Below are 24268 nucleotides of genomic sequence, written 5' to 3' on the forward strand. Positions count from 1 at the left end.
TCCACACGCTGCTGTATTTGAACTCTGAATGCCGGATGACTTGCTTGACTTATCCACCACCAAGTAGGGTTCAAGCCGCAATGTTTTAGGGCACTTTCTGCATGGCGAAACAAACAGAAATTTTTCTGGCCGCTGCTGCAGCAGCGACTGCGACAATACCAAATTTTCATCCATGTGTACATGCCTAATTTTTCTGGCCTCTGCTGCTGCACTTGTTATGGTGCTGCAATTTTTCTGGCCGCTGCTATAGCTGCGACACTACCAAATTTTCCAGCCAGGTGTACATGCCTAATTTTTCTGGCCTCTGCTGCTGCACTTTTTCTGGTGCTGCAATTTTTCTGCCCGCTGCTACAGATGCGGCCTACGACAATACCCAATTTTCATCCATAAGTACATGCCTAATTTTTCTGGCCTCTGCTGCTGCACTTGTTATGGTGCTGCAATTTTTCTGGCCGCTGCTACAGCTGCGGCTGCGACAATACCCAATTTTTCATCCATGTGTACATGCCTAATTTTTCTGGCCTCTGCTGCTGCACTTGTTATGGTGCTGCAATTTTTCTGGCCGCTGCTACAGCTGCGGCTGCGCCAATACCCAATTTTTCATCCGTGTGCACATGCCTAATTTTTCTGGTACTCTCTGCTGACATCTCTGTCCATTTTAGCAACCGTGGATATTAGATGTATGCTAAGGGTAGCATGGTGGCTCAGAGGTTAGCTGCCTCAAAGGGGGCTCTAACTATATGCTGCCTAATTTGGGGGAATGTTATGTGCTGCCGAACATGGGGGAATCTATGTGCTGCCTAAAGGGAGGCTCTAACTATGTGCTGCCTAAAGGGGGGCTCTGCCTAATATGGGGGAATCTATGTGCTGCCTAAAGGGGGATCTAACTATGTGATGCCTAAAGGGGGCTAAAGCACGTTATTCCAAACCATTTAGGAATATTAGGTGATGTATGCCCTTTATGGATTAAAACCAGACTCTGCATCAACTATGTAATTTTCCATGGGAGTTTTGCCATGGATCCCACTCCAGCACGCCACAGTCCAGGTGTTAGTCCCCTTGAAACAACTTTTAAATCACTATTGTGACCGAAAATTTTATGTTCGCGACATCACTATTCAGGACGCCTCCAGACTCTGCACCTGCCTTCCTGCCATTACGGGCCCTGTACACAGCCTGCGCTCCTGCTTTAGGAAACCCATCTTACTCCAGACTGCGGACCCTCCTGCTCTCCGATTACCTGCTCCGAACATCTTGGGGTTACCTGCCGACGGTTGCTGACATCTCCAGCTGCTCAGCCCGGACTCCACTAGGCTCCCCAGCTACTCGTACCCTGTGCTGCAGTCCGGGCCCTAGAGCTTCCGGTTCCAGACGCTGCCATTGCCGAGGCGCCTGCAGCATCTCCTGAGCCTCCGGATAAAGTGGTGAGTGGCTTCCACAGCCTGCCGGCTGGGAGTCCCTGTCCCCTGGGTGCCGCTCAACTGCCGTAGCCTGAGGGGCTCCTGCTCCCCTCTTCCTGCCTGAACGCAGGGCCACCATCTTTGGCATCCCTGGTGAGGGGTCCATTACCTCCTCCCTCTAGCCCACAGGTGACAGAGGTTGGCCCTTCCCCCTTGGCACCCCCCTCACCTGCCTCTCCTACCTGGGGGTCCGAGCTATCCCCCCTGTGTCACCCACTTTGGAGGGGATTGCATCTGTGCCTCCCGCACCTCTCCTCCTGTCACACCTGGAACCCTGCTCAGCCTGCAGTACTCCTCTGGTTCCCCATAAGCAACAGAGGGCCGGTCCTCAAACAAGATGGCCGCTAGTACCTCCCGCATGCCCTCTCAGGGGGGCTCTCCACTTACTTCAGGGCCTATGGTCCACCCTCCTCCCGGGACTCTTTCTCCATCCTGGGATGCTTTACCAGATCATGATCTCAACTTTTCAGGCCTTCCTGCACCCTCACCTTCTCTGTCGGATTTAATGGGGTATTCCAGGAATTTTTTTTATTTGACTATGCTACAGGGGCTGTAAAGTTAGTGTAGTTCATAATATAGTGTCTGTACCTGTGTGTGATGGTTTTCTCACAATTCTTCTGTGATTTTCACCCCACTATTTTTACCAGCATTACAAAATGACTGTTGTCTCGGATTTTTCCCAGCTTGCAATGCGGCCGAGACCTGACTCACTAGTCAGCTGATGACAGGGAGCCTGTCTGCTTCAATGGTTGGAGGGATCAATCTGCAACTTATGCAACAGCTGTAGGCCCCCTGATTGAAAACCACAGATCTTTTGTTCCAATAGGTGGGGTGGCTGATGTCGGATTTGTAGTAAAAAAAACATAAGTCAAACAGGAAATGCAAGTTCACAAAAAGCTAGCCACAGTGTTATGGTAATCTCATGACATAACCATTTAGCCCCAAGACAAGCGCAGATCCTTCCTAAGCTTGTCCATTACTGTCTGCCAGGTACATCCTAAAATCACCTTATGGTGGATAACCCCTTTAACCCCTTAAGGACTCAGCCCATTTGGACCTTAAGGACTTAGACAATTTTATTTTTACGTTTTCGTTTTTTCCTCCTCCCCTTCAAAAAATCATAACTCTTTTATATTTTCATCCACAGACTAGTATGAGGGCTTGTTTTTTGCACGACCAGTTGTCCATTGTAATGCCATCACTCACTTTACCATAAAATGTATGGCCCAACCCAAAAAATACTATTTGTGTGGGGAAATTAAAAAGAAAACCACAATTTTGCAACTTTTCTATTACTGTTGCGCTTAAATAAAATCGCAAACTTTTTAACCAAATTAGTACGTTTAAAATCCCCCTATTTTGAAGACCTATACCTTTTTCATTTTTCCGTATAAGCGGTGGTATGAGGGCTCATTTTTTGCGCCGTGATCTGTACTTTCTATTAATACCATATTTGCTTATACAAAACTTTAATTACATTTTTTATTAATTTTTTTTGGAATAAAATGTTATAAAAAAGCAGCTATTTTGGACTTTATTTTTTTTTACGTTCACGCCGTTCACCGTACGGGATCATTTACATTTTATTTTAATAGTTCGGATATTTACACACACGGTGATACCAAATATGTATATAAAATAATTTTTTTTACACTTTTTGGGGGTAAAATAGGGAAAATGGGACAATTTACGTTTTTATTGGGGGAGGGGGGTTTTCAAATTTTTTTAACTTTATTTTTTTACTTTTTTTACTTTTATTTTTGCACTCTTATAGTCCCCATAGGGGACCATTTATAGCAATCATTCGATTGCTAATGCTGTTCAGTGCTATGTATAAGACACAGCACTGATCAGCATTATCTGTCATCTTCTGCTCTGGTCTGCGGGAAGGCAGATCAGAGCAGAAGACTCCCGGAAGGCAGCGGAGCCAGGTGAGGGGACCTCCGTCTGCCGTGCAGGATGATCGGATCGCCGTGGCAGCACTGCGGGCTATCCGATCATCCTGTTAAGTGACCGCGATGCTGCAGATGCCGTGATCTGTATTGATCACGACATCTGAGGGGATAATGGCGGACATCCGCGGGATCGTGGGTGTCCGCCATTACCGGCGAGTCCCTGGCTGTGATCAACAGCCTGGACCTGCGGTGCAGGATGCTGGCATCGTTCCGATGCCCGCGGTTATGCTCAGAACTTAAATGTATGTCCTGGTGCGTTAAGTACCACATCACCAGGACGTACATTTATGTCCTGCGTCATTAAGGGGTTAAGCTTGCTCTTCTTCCAAATTCCAACCAAAGAGGACTTCCGTTCCCTCTTTGCTGAAGTTAATAATACTTGTAGGGTGTAAATCTACACCCTAAATCTACAGGCACTCCTAGGGATGTTAGCTGCTGTGTGCATGATTTTCAGTTCAAGGAGGCTATCATGGCCAAAGCTCGATCCCTTAAATACTATGACTTTGATGGGGCTCCCATTCAACTATTCGAAGATCTGTCCTGGCTAGCGCGTAGGAAACAACAGATGCTCCAACCCCTCCTGGCAGTTCTTTGCTCTCACCATGTGCCCTACAGGTGGAACTTTCCATTTGCTCTTCATGCCCGTAGAGACGTACGCTCTGCTATTCTACGCTCCTTCTCTGATCTCCCGACCTTCTGCTCCACCTTGGAATTGCCGGTGCCCCAGATGGTGGACTGGGATCTGACCTCCCCTCCTCCTCCGGTCCAGCCGGTCTGGGACTCAGAAGAGGTCTCCTTCCCGTGACCCTGGGGGCCCTTTGCGGGCTCCCCTTGAGATGTTGTCTGAGGCCTCGTGTCTCCTCCATACTGTTCCTGGACCGGGACTTTGTTTGATCTCTGGTCTTTTCCTGAATGCAATGGAGTTCCAGTGTAAAGCTGTGTTGTCATATTTTTCATTTTTCTACTGATATTGTAATATTGCATTTTTGGTCACCTATAGTTTATTTTCCTGATTATGCTCTTTTTATATGGCCTCGGGGTGGGGTGCTTGCCTCTTTGGTGGCTGCTTTTCAGTGGTGTTCTCCCATATCCCCTCTAGAAGCTATAGCAATGGACTGCCCATGCCTTGGTTTCTTGTCCACCTTGGTAGTCTTGGCCTGGTCAATGGTTCAATTTTTTGCTCAGTACCGTTTTTGTTTTGTCTTGTGTGGTCCTGTCTGTATTATGTCTGTTTGATGGTCCTTTTGTTACCCCTTGTTTTCTTCCCTACCTCGTCTTTCTTCTCTTCTAGGTTCCATTTCTCCACTCTTCTCTTCCAGGGTCCGGGTTTCCCAGTCTCATTTCCGTTGGTATGCTCTGGTCCATCCAAAAGTTCCTGGGGGGTATGTTTCTTCATTGGCTCTGTCACCCTCTCCTCATCCACTATGGTGTGTCTCCTTGAACATTAAAGGCCTTAACTCCCCCTCTAAGAGGCGTTGATTGCAATGAGAGTTGGTCACGCTACGAGCTGATATTGTCTTCCTTCAGGAGACTCACTTTTACCGTTCTTGATCTTTCCACTTCCTACACCATCTCTATCCACAGGCCTACTCTACTGTCTCTGATAAGAAAGTGGCTGGGGTAGCTATTCTCATCTCTCAATCCTGCCGGCTCCAAGTCTCTTCTACCTTTCTTGACCCGTTTTGTGGTGTTGGAGGGTGTCCTGGGTGGGGTCCTGCTTCTGCTTTGTAATATCTACGCCCACAATACCTTGCATATTCTATTCTTGCGTAGAGTCCTTGCTAAGTTCCATAAATATCCCTCCTCAACCTTATTTTCTCACCTTCCCTGGACCGTCACTCGGTCTCTGCTGCCCCTCCTACCCCTGCCCAATTGCGCTTGGCTTCTATTTTCCGGTGGGTAGTACGGGCCTCCTTGTTATACGATTTATGGAGGATTAACCACCTGACGGATCGCTCTTTCAGCTTCTACTCCCACCCCCAAGTTGCAAACGCGTATAGATTACTTTTTTGGTAACCTCCCCATGGTGTGCATGCTCTCTGATGCTTCTCTTGAGCCTATCTCCTGGTCCGGTCACTGCCCTGTCCTCATTTCTTTCTATTCCTCCCCTTCTTCTCTCCGGAGCTGTCACTGACGTCTTAATGATTCACTTCTCAATACGCTGTCTTCCCGAGAATCGACCCAGAAGTGCCTGACTGACTACTTTGCTACTAACGAGGGTTCGGTTTCTTCACAGGCCGTTCTCTGGGAAGCTCACAAGTCGGTTGTATGAGGGCATTGTATTGCTCTGGGTGCATGACTTAGGTGTGACGCTCTGGCCCGCTCCCAGTAACTTTGAGCGCAGATTTAGTGCCTTGAGACTCTTTTACTGTCCTGTCCTTCTTTACTGGTCTTGAGGCAATTGGTGGCTGCTTGTGCCCAGTTGTGCGACCTGGTTCTCCAAAGGGTTGATGTATGCCAGACAAGGTTTTTATGAGAAGGGTAATAAAGCCCATACTATGTTGTCCAGTCGCCTACATGACCGCGCAGTCGCTCAGTCCTCCTCGACCCTCAAAGATTCTTCTGGAGTTCTTCACTATCAACCTACTGATATTTCTCGCCTCCTTGTTGACTACTACTCTGGTCTCTACTCCCTTCCTTCCCAGCTTCCGTCCGACCCGGTGGAGCATGCTGCTGCTCTCAATTCTTATCTCTCTCGATGTGGCTTACCTACTCTGTCAGGAGCCGATCGTGAGGTTCTCAATGCTCCTATTACTGAGGATGAACTCTTACAATTTCTCAAATGCCTTCCTATTGGTCGTCCCCCAGACCAGATGGATTCATGTACTTATATTATAAGATTTATTCTTCTACACTTGTACCTAAACTTGTTCCTCTCTTTAATTCCTTTATGGGGGAGATCCCACAGTATTTCTAGCACTCCTCAATTACCTTAATAACCAAGCCTGGCAAGGATCCTCACAATTGCTCTAGTTATAGACCCATTGCCCTTCTCAACTCTGACTTGAAAATTTTCTCTAAGGTTTTGGAGGTCCGTCTCTGCTCCTTTCTCCCCTCTCTGATCCAAAAGGACCAGGTTGGGTTCATCTCTTGACGCCAGGGTGGAGAATCTTGTTGACCTTATCAATCCAGGTCCGAGCAGGCATTAATTCTTAGTTTGGATGCCGAGAAGGCCTTTGATAGGCTGGGGTGGCCATTTCTTTTTGCTACCTTCCAGAAATTTGGAATCACAGGCAACTTTCTCACTGCTCTTCGGTGTCTCTATTCTTCTACTGCCTCTCTCAAACTCCCTCACACTTCTTCTCCTACATTTCTTCTGTCTTCGCTTTATGCATTGAGTCTCTTGCCACTGTGATTAGGGGGCCCCGGAAATCACTGGCATTCTCCTACATAATAGGGAATTTAAGATTTGCTTATTTGCTGATGAAATACTTCTAACACTCTCTCACCCTTTGCTTTCTCTTCCAAATCTTACAAAGCTACTCACACCTATGGTGTGGTTTCTGGCTATAAAGTTAATCTCTCTAAAATGGAAGCACTTCCTTTGAACCTTCCCCTGTCCATGTCTACCCTCCTACGCTCTAATTATTATTTTAAATGGTCCTCTTCTGCTATTAAATATTTGGGAATTAACATTACTTCTCGCTATTCCTGTCTCTATTCCACTATCACCCCCTTTTTCGGGAACTTAGGGCTCTCTTGGTGAATTGGAGATCGCAATATATCTCCTTTTTTGTCCGAATTGCGGCGGTTAAAATGTTGATCCACCTGAAATTGCTTTATTTTTTCGAGACGTTATCAACCCGGGTGCCACTATAGGTCCTTCACTCTGTTCAGTCGCCTATTTTTTGTTTTATTTGGGAAGGGAAAAGGCACCGTCTCCCGATATCCATCATGGTGGCTGGCACGGCTATGGGGGCCTTAGTGGTTCCTTATGTGACAAAATATTACTGAGTTGATCACCTGCACCATCTTGCGGCATGGTCTACGTACCATGCTTACAGCTGCTGGATGGAGCTGGAGAAGCTGTGGTTGGCCCTATCCACCCTAATACTCTCCTATGGTGTCCTACGACATTGGCTATCTATCTCTCCTCTCTTCTAGGTCCCATGTCTTTCTCTAGATACGTATGGCGGTAGCTCAACCTGTTTTCTCCTTTCTCCCCTCTGCGGCCTTTCCTTTATCATCCTGACTTTCCTTCTGGTATGTCCTCTGTTATGGCACGGGAGTGAGGTTCTCGGGGCCTCTTCTGCTGAACTGACATAGTTGACCCTATTTCTCATTCTCTCCTGCCTTTTGAGCAACTGGCCTCTCGTTGGGATCTCCCCCTCTTCTGAGCGTTTGCACTACCTACAATTAAGGCACTTTATGTCCTCCATAACTGGCTCTACAACGGTCTCTCAGCCTACTGGCTTTGAATGGTTATGCCATGGTGGGCCTCAGGCGAGGGGCCTTCTCTCCGATATTTACTCACTACTCCTACAATCCCCCAGTGGCGACCCTCCATTGCACCATTATATGGCTCGCTGGGAGGAGGTCGTAAATACTGTCATTACATTGCCGCAGTGGCGGGTTATTTGGGAGCGGGCTTCCAAGGCTTCTATTTGCACCGCCTATAAGGAAACCCAGTATAAATTGATTATGGTCTGGTATCACACTCCAGAACTCCTGAATAGACTAAACCCTACTATTCCTCCTCAGTGCTGGCACTGTGGGGTGGGGCTGGGTACAGTGTTTCATATTTTCTAGTCCTGTCCTCTCCTAATAGATTACTGGAAAAGGGTGCAGCGCTTAATATCTGAGGCCCTCGGCGTTTCAGTCCCTCTGGACCCCCTGATCTATCTTCTCCACCTCTCTCATCCTGCTCTCTCTAAGAAGCCTTTTAGGCTCTTTATGCACATTGTTCTGGCTGCTAAGACCCTTATCGCTAAGTGTTGGTAGATAACTCTCCCTCCCTCCAGACACTGATCTGTTACCCGCATTTGTGAGATCCGCTCTCTGGAATTCCTGACACCCTCCTTAAATAACTTGATCTCCTCCTCCCTCTCGGTTTGGGAACCATTGGATCCCTTTTCTGATCGGCAACTACCTTGACCCCCTTCCCTTATCCTCTCTCTTCTCTTTTCTTTCCCTTTTTCTTTTCCTAACTGGTTGTGTGATTGTTTGTGTGTCTGTCTTTGTGGTCCCTTTTTGTTCCAACTAACCCCCCCCCCCCTCTCCCTCCCTTTTTGTGTTTGTGGCCCTATGGGCTTGATTGACTGTTTTTGCTTACAAGCAGACTTTCGGTTTCATAAGCTCCCTTCATGGTCAGCATTATGGTTTCTCTCTTGTGCTAGTATCTAAGTGAAGGGGGGGTTTGCTTTGGTTTATCAGCCTTTATTGGCCTTTAATGGCCCCCTCTTTTGTTCCTTTTTATTCAAGATTTACTGACTGCTACAGGGTCTCAGGTTAATTGCCTGTTTTTTTTTTTTCTTTCTTGTTTTGGATTTGTATTTGGGAAAAATCTCTTAATAAAAATGACAGTTAAAAAAAAAGTACTACTACTCTACACCCGACTCCTGTGTCCTCACGCTAGTGTAGCGCTATCTTGCCACTGCCGGATCTTCACTGGAAAGAAAGGAAACCCCTGCTGGGATTTCCACCTGCCCACATCTGTACTTGTGCGTTCTTCACCGTCCTCGACGGGACCGACGGCCAGCTGCTCCCGACACACTATTGACCTGCCTAAAGCGATTATCAGTGTTGTGCCTGTAATATAGGGCAACCTGTAAAGGTGAGCAGGTCCTTTATCTTTCTGTTTAATCTCCGCTAATACCGCGGATAACCGGCACTATATAGCACCATCTCTATCCTTTTTTTTTCTCCTCTATCTCCATGTGCTTTGTTCTGGCTCTGAACTTTTATGAGCTAGGTTCTAGTAGTGCATTTATCTTATGATCTTGGTACTGCTATGTCGATATGTAATGTGCTTTGTTCTGGTGCAGTATTTATGTTATACACTTGGTTCTAGCAATATCTGAATGTAATACAGGTACAGAACATATGAACTAAGCTTGATTCTGCTGCTTTATGTATGCAGTGAAAGAATCTGAGTAGAGTTATGCAAACTTTTCAAAAGTTTGGCTTGGCAGACTCCACAAATTTTTCTTAAAACTGTGTTTGCAAGGAACAGGTTCTCTGTGAACCAGCAATAAAATAAGCCTTAAAAATGTGTCTAACACTGTCTAAAAGTTCTCAAACCCTGTATAACACGGCTATGGTCACCTAGCAGTGTTAAACAGTACTGGGCACCAGTGTACAAGAAAGATATAGTGGAGCTGGAGAGGGTTCAAAGACGGGCAACCAGAGTAATACGGGGAATGGGAGGATTACAGTACCCAGAAAGATTATCAGAATTAGGGTTATTTAGTTTAGAAAAAAGAAGGCTTAGGGGAAACCAAATACCTGTGTATAAATATATCAGGGGACAGTACAGAGATCTTTCCCACACCGGAGTGAATAGAGCTGGACGGAGCCAGCTCCCTGCGCCACAGCAGGTTGTCGCGCCCGCCCCGTTAACCAGGGATCCGTGGACCAACGGACAGAGTCCTGGCATACAATATAGGGACAGAGCTTTACCATTTATGTATATCTGCTGCTTTTCCCTACAGGATACATAGGGATAGGAGAATATTCTTTTTGCAGATGGATGACCTGTTTCCTATGCCAAGGACCTATTTAATACTCTTGTATTGATCTGATACACCGATCTTGTACTTATAAAATCTTTAATATTAATCCGACATACCTATTCTGTACATATTGTATGCCTCCCTGAGGACGCCATTTAAATATATGGCAGAAACGCATCGGTGGTATAATATATTAGTGGTATGACACGTTGCTACTCAGTTTTGGTAACCAACAGTTACTAATTAGCTGTGGCACAGGTTGAGCGTCTCCTTTGTTTCAAGAAGGTTCTGCTCCCAGTGGTCTATATATATTCATTTTAATGGTGTTGGAATTAAAAACATTTTTGGTTGATTTTTAATGATCCAAATAAAGGTTACTTTTTAGGCACTACCCTGAACACTCTTACATTTTTGTTCTCTTGATATATCTGAATGCTGGGTGGAATTGCGCTTAAGCGCGGTCTGACGTGGGACCTAACATATCTACGTTTAAGTGATAATTTAGGAAAATAAACAAGGCAGCAAATGTGAATGAGGTGATAATAATGGGGGATTTTAACTATCCTGATATAAACTGAGAGACTGAGTCCCGTGAATCTCATAAAGGAAACAGGTTTCTGACTATAGCTAAAGACAATTATCTGTCCCAAATGGTGCAGGGCCTGACCAGAGGGGGTGCCCTTCCAGACTTAATATTAACCAACAGACCTGACAGAGTAACTAATATGCAAGTAGAAGGACACCTAGGAAATAGTGATAATAATATCCCTTATAACTTGTTCTTCAATCAGGGAATAAAATAGCTGCCTTGGAGGCCATTCAGAAGGCGACTTACTCAGATGATCATGAAGCACATTTACGTGCTGGACGTCTCCACATGAGAGGCTTATTACTTCATGACTATGAGAGGAAGCTCATGAGGTCCAAGTTGTCCTTTTATCAGCAAGACAATAAGGTGGGCTCACTTTTTGCTATAAAGCTAAAACCAGCATTTCTCCTACACCCCATCTCCACCCTGCAACACCCTAAAACCTCACAGCCGCAAAGGTCACCCCATCAAATAGCGAAAGAATTTAGGGAATATTATGAAGCCCTGTACAGCCTGAATAGGGATCCCCTCTGTCCCCAACCATCACAGACTGACATTGATTCTTTCCTCGCTTCTCTTAATCTCCCTAAACTCTCCCCTTCTATCTTATCTACTCTGAACTTACCTATAACAGCACAGGAGATGGTTGATGCTGTTAAACCCATGCCCAGCAACAAGGCCCCGGGACCAGATGGCTTTCCCAATGAGTACTATAAGAGGTACCTTCCTACCCTGTTGCCACACCTACTTCCCGTGTTTAATGCTGCAGTAGAGTCAGGCTCCCTACCTGCTGACATGCTGGATGCCCTTGTAACTACAATTCCGAAACCCGGCAAACAACCTGATCTCACCTCCAATTACCACCCTATATCGTTATTAAATGGTGATGCAAAATTGTATGCTAAAATACTTGCTTCTCGCCTGCAGCCCCAACTTTCGAATCTGTTGGGCAGGGATCAAGTGGGTTTTACATTGGGCCGCCAGGCCCCAGATAACGCCAGAAGGGTCATTTCTTTATTACAACACCGCGAGGTGCAGAGGGTCCCAGTTGTGTTCTTAACTCTAGATGCCAAGAAGGCGTTTGACAGAGTGAGCTGGCCATACACATTCTCCGCCCTGAGAGCCTTTGGCTTTGAGGGACCCATTATTATGGATATCCAGGCCTTGTACTCCAACCATGTGGCGAGAGTGTTCACCAATGATGCGCTTTCTGTCGAACGGCACCAATGATTTTCCTTATCACCATCGAACCGGGCATCTCGGTTGGCGGGAGGGAGAACAAGTTGGCACTCTTTGCCAATGATGTGCTCCTTACCCTGACAAACCCTTCATCTTCCCTCTCTTCCCTCTTCTCCATCCTAGAGTTCTTTGGCAAACTTTCCTACCATAGGTTAAACATTTCTAAATCCCAGGCCCTCCCGGTAGGAATCCCCCCTGCCCAGCTGTATATTCTCTGTCCCGAATTTCCCCTGGATTGGCAGCATCAATCTATCACCTACCTAGGGATACGGCTTACTTGCCCTTCCTCATCTCTCTTTCGGTCCAATTTCATACCCTTGCTGTCTACCCTTTCAGCCTTCCTTCTCTGACTTTGGCAAACACATGCTCTCCTGGTTTGGACATCTCGCATCGTTCAAAAAGATGCTCTTACCAAAATTGCTCTATCTGTTTTGAACTCTCCCCATAGATGTCCCACCATCCTTTTTTAAAACCGCTAATAAGTTGATAGACGATATAAGTTATGTCCCACGGCAGGGGGTCTGGGGGATTGGGCAGCCCCAACTTAGAATATTACTCCAGGGCTTCTATACTTGACCAGAGAAGATATTGGTGGTTGGGAGATTTGCAGAAACTTTGGGTATCCCTCGAATCGACATATAGCACTGAATGCTCTTTGCGTTCTAGGATTTTAGCTTCCCTGTCCAACAAGAAACTAGACCCTGTCGCTCTTTCTGCTATGACCACTACAGACAAGGTCTGGAGGTCCAGCCTTAAGAGATTCCCGAAATTAATTAAATGTCTGACGAAACACATCCATCTGGAGCATCTGCTTCTATATATCCTAGATTTAGATCTCTCCTTATGGAAGACGGCAGGCGTCCATACTCTAACTCTGTCCACTTCCAGACTCTTAGAGACCAGTTCCACCTTCCCCATAGCGAATTCTACAAGAGCCTACAGATCAGGAGCCTACTTAGCACGTGTTGGCTAGAATCCTTCACGTTGCCTCCGTGGATGCTGAGCACCTTGAATGGTTCATAACACTCGAGAGGGGGCATCTCTCTCTTCTATGATCTCCTTGATGATAAATCTAACATTGTGCAGTTTCCTTACATGTCAAGATGGGAGAAAGACTTATGTATTACCATCACTCTGGAGCAGTGGCACTAAATTTTTCGGAATGTTCGACACATATTCAAATGTGCGAATCATCAAGAAGCGATGTTTAAGACCATTCATAGGTGGCACTACACTCCCTATAGGTTGAATAAGGTTGATGCCTCCTGCTCCAGTCGGTGCTGGAGGGGATGCGGCCAGCAAGGTACTTTGCTACACACCCTGTGGGATTGCCCCGCCATACACGCAACTTGGAGAGGAATAGAAATGGTTATCTCGAGACTGATGGGAATGACTTTTACTCTATCCCCAGCAATGGCCCTCTTACTGTTAGACCTAGACGAACTCCCAATTGGGTTCAGAACTGTGGTTGCCCACCTCCTAATGTCTACCAAATTATTTATCATGAGAAAATGGGAATCGCCGGGAGTGCCTACACTGTCAGAGATTCTGGCCTATGTTAATCTGTCATGCGACTATGAACAAACGTTTGCACTGACTCATCATAGAGACCTTAAGTTTCTGAGGCTCTGGGAGGTGTGGATCCACAGTGCCCATTATGTTTCCCTGTGTGAGATCCTCTTTTCATGTTCTCCATAATCACTTGTCCTCAGTACACTCATGAGAACGTTAGCTATGGACTGTCGGTACTAACTAGTGTCCTACTACACACTGGCTTATGTTCGTTTCATGTCAGTCTGCCTCTTTGTTACTTTTCTACCCCCTGTGTGGGACACACTAGTCACTTGGGACATTTTGTTTATCGTTATTGTATTTGGTACCGGTTGGTACTCTTCCTTTTATATGAAAAATTTTAGAAATCTTTTAAAATGAAATAAAAAATAAAGTATTTAAATGACTAAAACAGGATGGCAGTGAAGAAGCACTGAAAAGCATTGAAAATCTCAAATGTAAAATATGTAAAAAACAGATAAAAGCCGCAAAAAAACAGAAAGACTCATTGCCAAAGAGAGTAAAACTAACCTCAAAATGTTCTTTAAGTATATAAATAGCAAAAAGGTTAAAAATGAAAGTGTTGGCCCTTTTAAAAACGACAGAAGAAATTATAAACGGAGATCAGCAAAAAGCAAATACATTAACCCCTTAAGGACCAGGCCCATTTTGGCCTTAAAGGGGTACTCCGGTGGTCAATGTGTTTTTCAGCTTTTGACTTACCCTATTTGTTTTGTTTCATTTCTATTCTTGTTGTTTACGGTACTCTATTTACGTTCTTTGTTGTCTGTTTATCCCCCACTTTGTTTTCCTATGTTTGCTTCTATTTCCTGTTTCTTGCTGTGCTGAAAACTACAAATCCCAGCATGCCACATGCCTTGCCGGTTTGGGCCGGCTCCTTTTTTTCCCTTTGTTCCGCCCTTTACCCATCCTATTATTTTCCCGGGTCGGCCCCCTTATGCACAGCACACTAATATAAATCAGATCTGGTTGGGACACACTGGCATACACACACAAAAGGGACTACAACTCCCAGCATGTGTCATTCAGGAGTCTTCAGTGTGTGGTATAACACCAGCATGCTGCCTCTGTAGTCTCCTGGGGGTTGTAGGGCATACACCTTTCCCAACCAGTGTGCCTGCAGGTGTTGCAAAACTACTACTAACCGAATGCACGGACAGCCTTTGGGCATGCTATGAGTTGTAGTTTTGCAACAGCTGGAGGCACACTGGTTGGGAAACACTGGTGTAACATGATGTGTGCTGAATAGGCTAGAACAGTGTTTCCCAACCAGTGTGCCTCCAGCTGTTGCAAATCTACAACTCCCAGCATGCCGATGTCAGGGCATGCTGAGACTTGTAGTTTTGCAACAGCTGGAGGCACACTGGTTTGTAAACACTAGCAGACACACATAACAGGGACTACAACTCCCAGCATGTGTCATTAAGGAGTACCCCCCTCCCCCTTCACATATAAAGATCATTCCCAGTATGAGATTTATTCCCCTGCAGTCCATACATCCCCAGCCCGTGCACCTTGTCATCCTCCCCTTCAGATAACACTCTTATCTTCTGTGTTCCTTCTCCTGGGCAGACCTGCATTCTTAGAATACAGAGCAGGGGGAGGGAAGGTGAGGAGCTGTGTACTATGGCTTCTCATGCAGACCTGCGTCCTCAGAAGCAGTGCAGGGGGAGGGAAGGTGAGGCAGGGCCGGTTTTAGGCTTAGCTTGGCCCTAGGCAAAATCAAAAGTGGGGCCCCAAAAGTCATAATAGTGCACTCACCAGATTGGCACATTTTTGGTCACTTCAAATACCATAAAAAATATCTAAAAAGCAATTGAAAAGTCCTATTAAAACGAAAATGGTACTGATAAAAACTACAAAAGAAATACATCCCCCTGTATACATCCCCATATACAGAAAAAATAAAAGCGTTATAATGATCAGAATAGTAGAATTTTATATTTTTGTATAGTTCCCCCACATTAGGTTGGCAGTACAGTTCCCCCACATTAGGTAGGCAGTACAGTTCCCCCCACATTAGGTGTGCAGTACAGTTCCCCCCACATTAGGTGTGCAGTACAGTTCCCCCCACATTAGGTGTGCAGTACAGTTCCCCCCACATTAGGTGTGCAGTACAGTTCCCCCCACATTAGGTGTGCAGTACAGTTCCCCCCCCCCCCACATTAGGTGCAGTACAGTTCCCCCCCACAATAAATGCAGTGCAGTCCCACCCCCCCCCCATTAGGTGCAGTGCAGTTCCCCCCACATAAGGTGCAGTGCAGTTCCTCCCACATTAGGTGCAGTGCAGTTCCCCCCACATTAGGTGCAGTACAGTTCCCTCACATTAGGTGCAGTACAGTTCCCCCACATTAGGTGCAGTACAGTTCCCCCACATTAGGTGCAGTATAGTTACCCACATTAGGTGCTGTATAGCTCCCCACATTAAGTGACTACACCTAATGTGGGAAGCTATACTGCACCATAGTTCCCCACATTAGGTGCAGTATAGTTCCCCACATTAGGTGCAGTATAGCTCCCCCACATTAGGTGCAGTATAGCTCCCCACATTAGGTGCAGTATAGTCCCCCCACATTAGGTGAATATAGTTCCCCCACATTAGGTGCAGTATAGTTCCCCCACATTAGGTGCAGTATAGTTCCCCCACATATGGTGTAGTATAGTCCCCCCACATTAGGTGCAGTTTAGTTCCCTCACATTAGGTGCAGTTTTGTTCCCCCACATTAGAAGCAGTATAGCTCCCCACATTAGGTGCAGTATAATTTCCTCACATTAGGTGCAGTATAGTTACCCACATTAGGTGCAGTATAGCTCCCCACATTAAGTGACTGCACCTAATGTGGGGAGCTATACTGCACCATAGTTACCCACATTAGGTGCAGTATAGTTCCCCACATTAAGTGCAGTATAGTTACCCACATTAGGTGCAGTATAACTCCCCCACATTAGGTGCAGTATAGTTCCCCCACATTAGGCGCAGTATAGTTCCCCCACATTAGGTGCTGTTTAGTTCCCTCACATTAGGTGCAGTATAGTTCCCCACATTAGGTGCAGTACAATTCCCCCACAGACATACAGCCTTCAGCCATATACAGTGTATGGCTGGAGGCTGTGTGCCTGTGTACTGCCCCACTTCAGTGTTCCGACCACCGTGGTCACGATCTACTGCTATGGCCTATAGACCATAGCAGTAGGTCCCTGGACCAGAGGACCAGTGGTCAGAGCACCGAAGAGGACATGCTGGCACCTGGTGGCGGTGACTTACCATTCCGGCCGGTGCGCGTTCTCCTCACAGCTCCGCTCCTCCGTTGCTATGGGCGCACGCACAGGACATCAGTGACATCCCTGCGTGCGCTAACTCCCAGCGGCCCCTGTGATTTTAAAGTTAACGCGGCGGCCGCCGCAGAAAGGTAACAGGGACATCCTTGTGTCCCGAAAAGACTTTTCGGGACACATGGATGTCCAGAATGTGACGGGGGCCCCCTGCGGGCTGCTCAGTGACGGCCACAGATCCCCACCGGGCTTGATTAGGCCTATGCTGAGCAGCCGTCAGGGGGCCCCCTGGGGGACCTAGGCAATTTCCTGGTTTGCTCCGCCCTAACGCCGGCCCTGAGGTGAGGAGCTGTGTACTCTGGCTTCTCATGCAGACCTCCGTCCTCAGAACCAGTGCAGGGGGAGGGGAGGTGAGGAGCTGTGTACTATGGCTTCTCATACAGACCTGCGTCCTCAGTAGCAGTGCAGGGGGAGGGGAGGTGAGGAGCTGTGTACTCTGGCTTCTCATGCAGACCTGCATCCTCAGAAGCAGTGCAGGGGGAGGGGAGGACAGGGGAGCATTATACAGTATGTGAGGGACACATGTCAGGATGAAATTATATGTGGGGGCACATGACAAGGGGGCATTATATGTGAGGGCACATGACGGGGGCGTTATATGTGAGGGGCACATGTCATGGGGCATGATATGTGCATTATCATGTGCCCCCACATATAATGCCCCTGACATGTGCCACTCACATATAACGCCCCCCTGTCATGTGCCCCCACATATAATTTCATCCTGACATGTGTCCCTCACATACTGTATAATGCCCCCCTGTCCTGTGCATTATGTGCATTATCATGTGCCCCCACATATAATGCCCCTGACATGTGCCACTCACATATAATGCCCCCCTGTCATGTGCCCCCACATATAATTTCATCCTGACATGTGTCCCTCACATACTGTATAATGCCCCCCTGTCCTGTGCCCCTCACATATAATGCCCCATGTCCTGTGCCCATCACATATAATGCCCCCCTGACATGTGCCCCTCACATATAATGCCCACTGAGGGGGCAGGACAGGGGGGCATTATATGTGAGGGGCACATGTCAGGGGGGCATTATATGTGAGGGGCACAGGACATGGGGTATTATATATGAGGGGCACATGATGGGGGGTCCTGTCATGTGCCCCCACATAGAATGCCCCCCTGTCATGTGCCCCTCAATATAACCCCATGTCCTCTGCCCCTCACATATAATGCCCCCTGACATGTGCCCCTCACTTATAATTTGCCCCTCTCACTTATAATTTGCTCACCCCCCCCCCCCCACACCACCCCATCACCTTTTCAAACGATGCGGCTGCTCCGTTCTTGCAGTGTGAGTGAGAGCCGCGGGGACTTGATCTCTGGTCGCTGGCGAGATCATGTGATGTCATCGCGCCTGCCTGCTGTGGATGGCGTCCCCGCGGCTCTCACTCACACTGCAAGAATGAAGCAGCCTCAGAGTGTGAGAAAGGTGACAGGTGTGAGAAAGGTAAGGGAGTGGGGGAGCGGGACAGCTGACAGCTCCCGCTCCTCCATACTATAGTACGGGAGGAGGGGCAACAATCTAGGGGCGAGGAGGTCATATCTGGCAGCGATGAAAAACGTACCGCATCAGCTGCTCTGACTGCCGGCCACCGCAGCCCGCGAGAGTACAGCGTTGCGAGAGTAGAGACGATTTAAACTCTGTTCTCTCGCTGGGTTGTAGCGCGGGCGGCTCTGCTCCTCGGCGGCCTATTTATTTTTTATTTTTTTAAACATATTTTATTCCAATTTTGTTATACATAAACATATGTCAGAAGTTATGCTTGCATACAGAGTAGTAAAGCTCATCCAAACATCAATTCAACATGAAGAAACAAACAGAGTTAAACATGCTCAAAGAGTAGTGCACTGGGAACTGTGCTTCCAATCCCAGACAGCTTGCAGATCCGAGTCAGAAAGGTCCTAAGAAAAAGGAGTGCGTCCGTTATAATAGCAGTAACATACAATACACTAGATGGGAATCTCTGGGTTATCTCGATACATAAGCAGCATTAAACAAGGAAATGGTAACACCTATGAAATATATAGTTAGTCTAATCACAAAAACAATCCCTATAGCTGTTCAGACATTCATGCAGGCAACCTCAAAGCCCCCAAGGTATCCCCCAAAATCCTCCTGCAATACCATTCCATCGTGTCAAAAGGCCGAACAATATCTGCTATCTCTGCTTCTGAGTACTGCGTAACAATAAAGGTTTCCCATTTTTTAAAGAATTTGTCTGTTCGAGTACTTTTGGGCCTCTCAGTATCCAGCCTGTCTATTCTACAATAATTTTTCATTTGTGATATAACCATGGCCAACGTGGGTGTAGAAGGCTCTAGCCATGATGTGAACAGGGGAGGCACCTTGGGTCCCGTGTAGCACTGGCTATCTGGAGGTCTAAATTGGTGGAATAGCAACGCTCTAGGAGTGTTGGGTAGTGTTAGATTCCATGTGTCGTTAATGTATGACAGAATCATAGTCCAGTAAGTTTTTGTGTACGTACACATCCACACACCATGCCACAAATTTGTTAGGGGGGTAGAGCATTTTGGGCAGGACGTTATCCTGTCTGGGAAGGTGGGAGAAGAAAGAATATTAAATCCGCAGATTGCTCTGTGCGCTAGTTTATAGTATGACTCCCGCCATCTCTCATTAATAATGGTACGTCTCACAATTTGCCACCCATTTAAAACACATTCTGATATGTCGTCTCCCGGTATCCATGAGGACCATGATGAAAATAACGCGGTAGGTTCTATTTTAAGTAGTGCTTGTCGTAACACCGGATACACATCTGATATGTACAGTCTGCGGGGTTCAGCGCCAATTAGTCTGTCAAATGCATGGTCAACCGCTTCTAAGTCTAGTATGCGTAATCTTGACCTAAAGAAGGAGCACAGCTGAGTCAATGGAAAAATGTGTGACGATAGCCAACATTTGTTCGCCTTATCCATAAAGTCGCCCGCTTTCGTCAGTCCTCTAGCTATCCATAATGAGCGTATTCCCTGGGGAATATTTTTGGGCGCCTCTGGGTGACCTGATAAGGGGTGATATTTGGAGACCAGGAATGGGAGATGGAATAGCTTCCGGGTCTCCTTCCATGCCACTATCGTGCCCCTCAAAAGGACTGACCTTTTCACTAAAGGAGGGAGCTTTGAGTATGAGGTATGGAGCTGAGCTGATAAACTCCATGGCGAAGCTAGATCTGCTTCTAAACGATATGTGACATGACAGGACGATCCGTGTATCCAATCTGATAGGAAGCGTAAAAGACAGGCAAGATTGTATCCTCTAATATTGGGGAAGTTTAAACCTCCCTCCTGCTTGCTCAACATAAGTTTATTGAGTGCTATCCTTGGCCTTTTACCCGCCCATATAAATTTCATGAATCCCGAATTTAAGACTTTAATGTCATCATGGCGAAGTAACAGTGGCAGCGTCTGTAGTGGATACAAGAGGCATGCAAAACTTATCATCTTCACCAGATGACATCGTCCCATCAAGGTCAAAGGTATGGATTTCCATTTGTTCAACTCTGCACTGATTTTAGTGAGCAAGGGGGGGTAATTAAGGGTATATAGTTTGTCCGGTGTACATCCCACTTTAATCCCCAGATATGTGACATAGGCAGAAGCCAGCTTCACACCAGATTCTGGAAGTTCTTTAATCCATCTATGGCGAGTGGGGCCTAACGGTAACAGTTCCGATTTAGATACATTTATGCAGTATCCCGAAACCCCTCCAAAATGTTGCAGATGGGCTAGGATTTTCGGTAGCGAATTTCCTGGATCATTCACGAATAACAAGAAGTTGTTGTCACGATGCCGGCTGGCAGGTAGTGGATCCTCTGTGCCAGAGAGGGATTGGCGTGGACCGTGCTAGTGGACCGGTTCTAAGCCACTACTGGTTTTCACCAGAGCCCGCCGCAAAGCGGGATGGTCTTGCTGCGGCGGTAGTGACCAGGTCGTATCCACTAGCAACGGCTCACCTCTCTGGCTGCTGAAGATAGGCGCGGTACAAGGGAGTAGGCAAAAGCAAGGTCGGACGTAGCAGAAGGTCGGGGCAGGCAGCAAGGATCGTAGTCAGGGGCAACGGCAGAAGGTCTGGAAACACAGGCAAGGAACACACAAGGAACGCTTTCACTGGCACTAAGGCAACAAGATCCGGCAAGGGAGTGTAGGGGAAGTGAGGTGATATAGGGAAGTGCACAGGTGAACACACTAATTGGAACCACTGCGCCAATCAGCGACGCAGTGGCCCTTTAAATCGCAGAGACCCGGCGCGCGCGCCCTAGGGAGCGGGGCCGCGCGCGCCGGGACAGAACAGACGGAGAGCGAGTCAGGTAGGGGAGCCGGGGTGCGCATCGCGAGCGGGCGCTACCCGCATCGCGAATCGCATCCCGGCTGGCAGCGGAATCGCAGCGCCCCGGGTCAGAGGACGTGACCGGAGCGCTGCCGCGGGGAGAGTGAAGCGAGCGCTCCGGGGAGGAGCGGGGACCCGGAGCGCTCGGCGTAACAGTACCCCCCCCCTTGGGTCTCCCCCTCTTCTTAGAGCCTGAGAACCTGAGGAGCAGACTTTTGTCTAGGATGTTGTCCTCAGGTTCCCAGGATCTCTCTTCAGGACCACAACCCTCCCAGTCCACTAAAAAAAAATTTTTCCCTCTGACCTTTTTGGCAGCTAAAATTTCTTTGACCGAGAAAATGTCCGAGGAGCCGGAAACAGGAGTGGGAGGAACAGATTTGGGAGAAAAACGGTTGAGGATGAGTGGTTTGAGAAGAGAGACGTGAAAGGCATTAGGGATACGAAGAGAGGGAGGAAGAAGAAGTTTATAAGAGACAGGATTAATTTGACACAAAATTTTGAAAGGACCAAGATAGCGAGGTCCCAACTTGTAGCTAGGGACACGGAAGCGGACATATTTAGCGGAGAGCCATACCTTGTCTCCAGGGGAAAAAACGGGGGGAGCTCTTCTTTTCTTATCCGCGAACTTCTTCATGCGTGATGAAGCCTGTAAGAGAGAATTTTGGGTCTCTCTCCATATGATGGAAAGGTCACGAGAAATTTCATCCACAGCGGGCAGACCAGAGGGCAAGGGAGTAGGGAGGGGGGGAAGAGGGTGACGGCCGTACACCACGAAAAATGGGGATTTGGAGGAAGACTCAGAGACCCTGAAGTTATACGAGAATTCGGCCCATGGGAGGAGATCTGCCCAGTCATCCTGGCGGGAGGAAACAAAATGTCGCAAATAATCACCCAAGATCTGGTTAATCCTTTCTACTTGTCCATTGGACTGGGGATGATATGCAGAAGAAAAATTTAATTTAATCTTGAGTTGTTTACAGAGAGCCCTCCAGAATTTAGACACGAATTGGACGCCTCTATCCGAGACAATCTGCGTAGGCAACCCGTGAAGACGAAAAATGTGTACAAAAAATTGTTTAGCCAACTGAGGCGCAGAAGGAAGACCAGGAAGAGGGATGAAATGTGCCATTTTGGAGAATCGATCAACGACCACCCAAATAACAGTGTTGCCACGGGAAGGGGGTAAATCAGTAATAAAATCCATACCAATCAGAGACCAAGGCTGTTCGGGGACAGGCAGAGGATGAAGAAAACCAGCGGGCTTCTGGCGAGGAGTCTTATCCCGGGCACAGATAGTGCAGGCTCGCACAAAGTCCACAACATCCGTCTCCAGAGTCGGCCACCAATAGAAGCGGGAGATGAGTTGCACAGATTTCTTGATACCCGCATGACCTGCGAGATGGGAGGAGTGACCCCATTTGAGGATTCCGAGGCGTTGGCGAGGAGAAACAAAGGTCTTTCCTGGAGGAGTCTGCCTGATGGAGGCAGGAGAAGTGGAGATCAGGCAGTCAGGTGGAATGATGTGTTGCGGAGAGAGTTCAACTTCTGAGGCATCCGAGGAACGAGAGAGAGCATCGGCCCTAATGTTCTTATCGGCAGGACGAAAGTGAATCTCAAAATTAAATCGGGCAAAGAACAGAGACCACCGGGCCTGGCGAGGATTCAGCCGTTGGGCAGACTGGAGGTAGGAGAGGTTCTTGTGGTCGGTGTAGATAATAACAGGAGAACTTGATCCCTCCAGCAGATGCCTCCATTCCTCAAGTGCTAATTTAATGGCTAGAAGCTCTCGATCCCCGATGGAGTAGTTCCTCTCCGCTGGAGAGAAGGTCCTAGAGAAAAAACCACAAGTGACAGCATGCCCGGAAGAATTTTTTTGTAGAAGAACAGCTCCAGCTCCCACTGAGGAGGCATCAACCTCCAATAGGAAGGGTTTGGAAGGGTCAGGTCTGGAGAGGACGGGAGCCGAAGAAAAGGCAGACTTGAGTCGTTTAAAGGCGTCTTCTGCTTGAGGAGGCCAGGACTTGGGATCAGCATTTTTTTTGGTTAAAGCCACGATAGGAGCCACAATGGTAGAAAAATGTGGAATAAATTGCCTGTAATAATTGGCGAACCCCAAAAAGCGTTGGATAGCACGGAGTCCGGAGGGGCGTGGCCAATCTAAGACGGCAGAGAGTTTGTCTGGATCCATCTGTAGTCCCTGGCCAGAGACCAAATATCCTAGAAAAGGAAGAGATTGGCATTCAAACAGACATTTCTCAATTTTGGCATAGAGTTGGTTGTCACGAAGTCTCTGAAGAACCATACGGACATGCTGGCGGTGTTCTTCTAGATTGGCAGAAAAAATTAGGATATCGTCCAGATATACAACAACACAGGAGTATAACAGATCACGAAAAATTTCATTGACAAAGTCTTGGAAGACGGCAGGGGCGTTGCACAGTCCAAAGGGCATGACCAGATACTCAAAGTGTCCATCTCTGGTGTTAAATGCCGTTTTCCACTCGTCCCCCTCTCTGATGCGGATGAGGTTATAGGCGCCTCTTAAGTCCAATTTAGTGAAGATGTGGGCACCTTGGAGGCGATCAAAGAGTTCAGAGATGAGGGGTAAGGGGTAGCGGTTCTTAACCGTGATTTTATTAAGACCGCGGTAGTCAATGCAAGGACGTAGGGAGCCATCTTTTTTGGACACAAAGAAAAATCCGGCTCCGGCAGGAGAGGAGGATTTACGGATAAAGCCCTTTTTTAGATTCTCCTGGACGTATTCGGACATGGCAAGAGTCTCTGGGGCAGAGAGAGGATAAATTCTGCCCCGGGGTGGAGTAGTGCCCGGGAGGAGGTCGATAGGGCAATCATAAGGCCTGTGAGGAGGTAGAGTCTCAGCTTGTTTTTTGCAGAAAACATCCGCGAAGTCCATATAGGCCTTAGGGAGACCGGTTACTGGAGGAACCACAGAGTTACGGCAAGGGTTACTGGGAACCGGTTTTAGACAGTTCTTGGAACAAGAGGACCCCCAACTCTTGATCTCCCCAGTGGACCAATCCAGGGTAGGGGAATGAAGTTGAAGCCAGGGAAGTCCAAGGA

Source organism: Hyla sarda, chromosome 6 (genome assembly GCF_029499605.1).
Source record: "Hyla sarda isolate aHylSar1 chromosome 6, aHylSar1.hap1, whole genome shotgun sequence".
In the NCBI taxonomy this organism is placed as follows: domain Eukaryota; kingdom Metazoa; phylum Chordata; class Amphibia; order Anura; family Hylidae; genus Hyla; species Hyla sarda.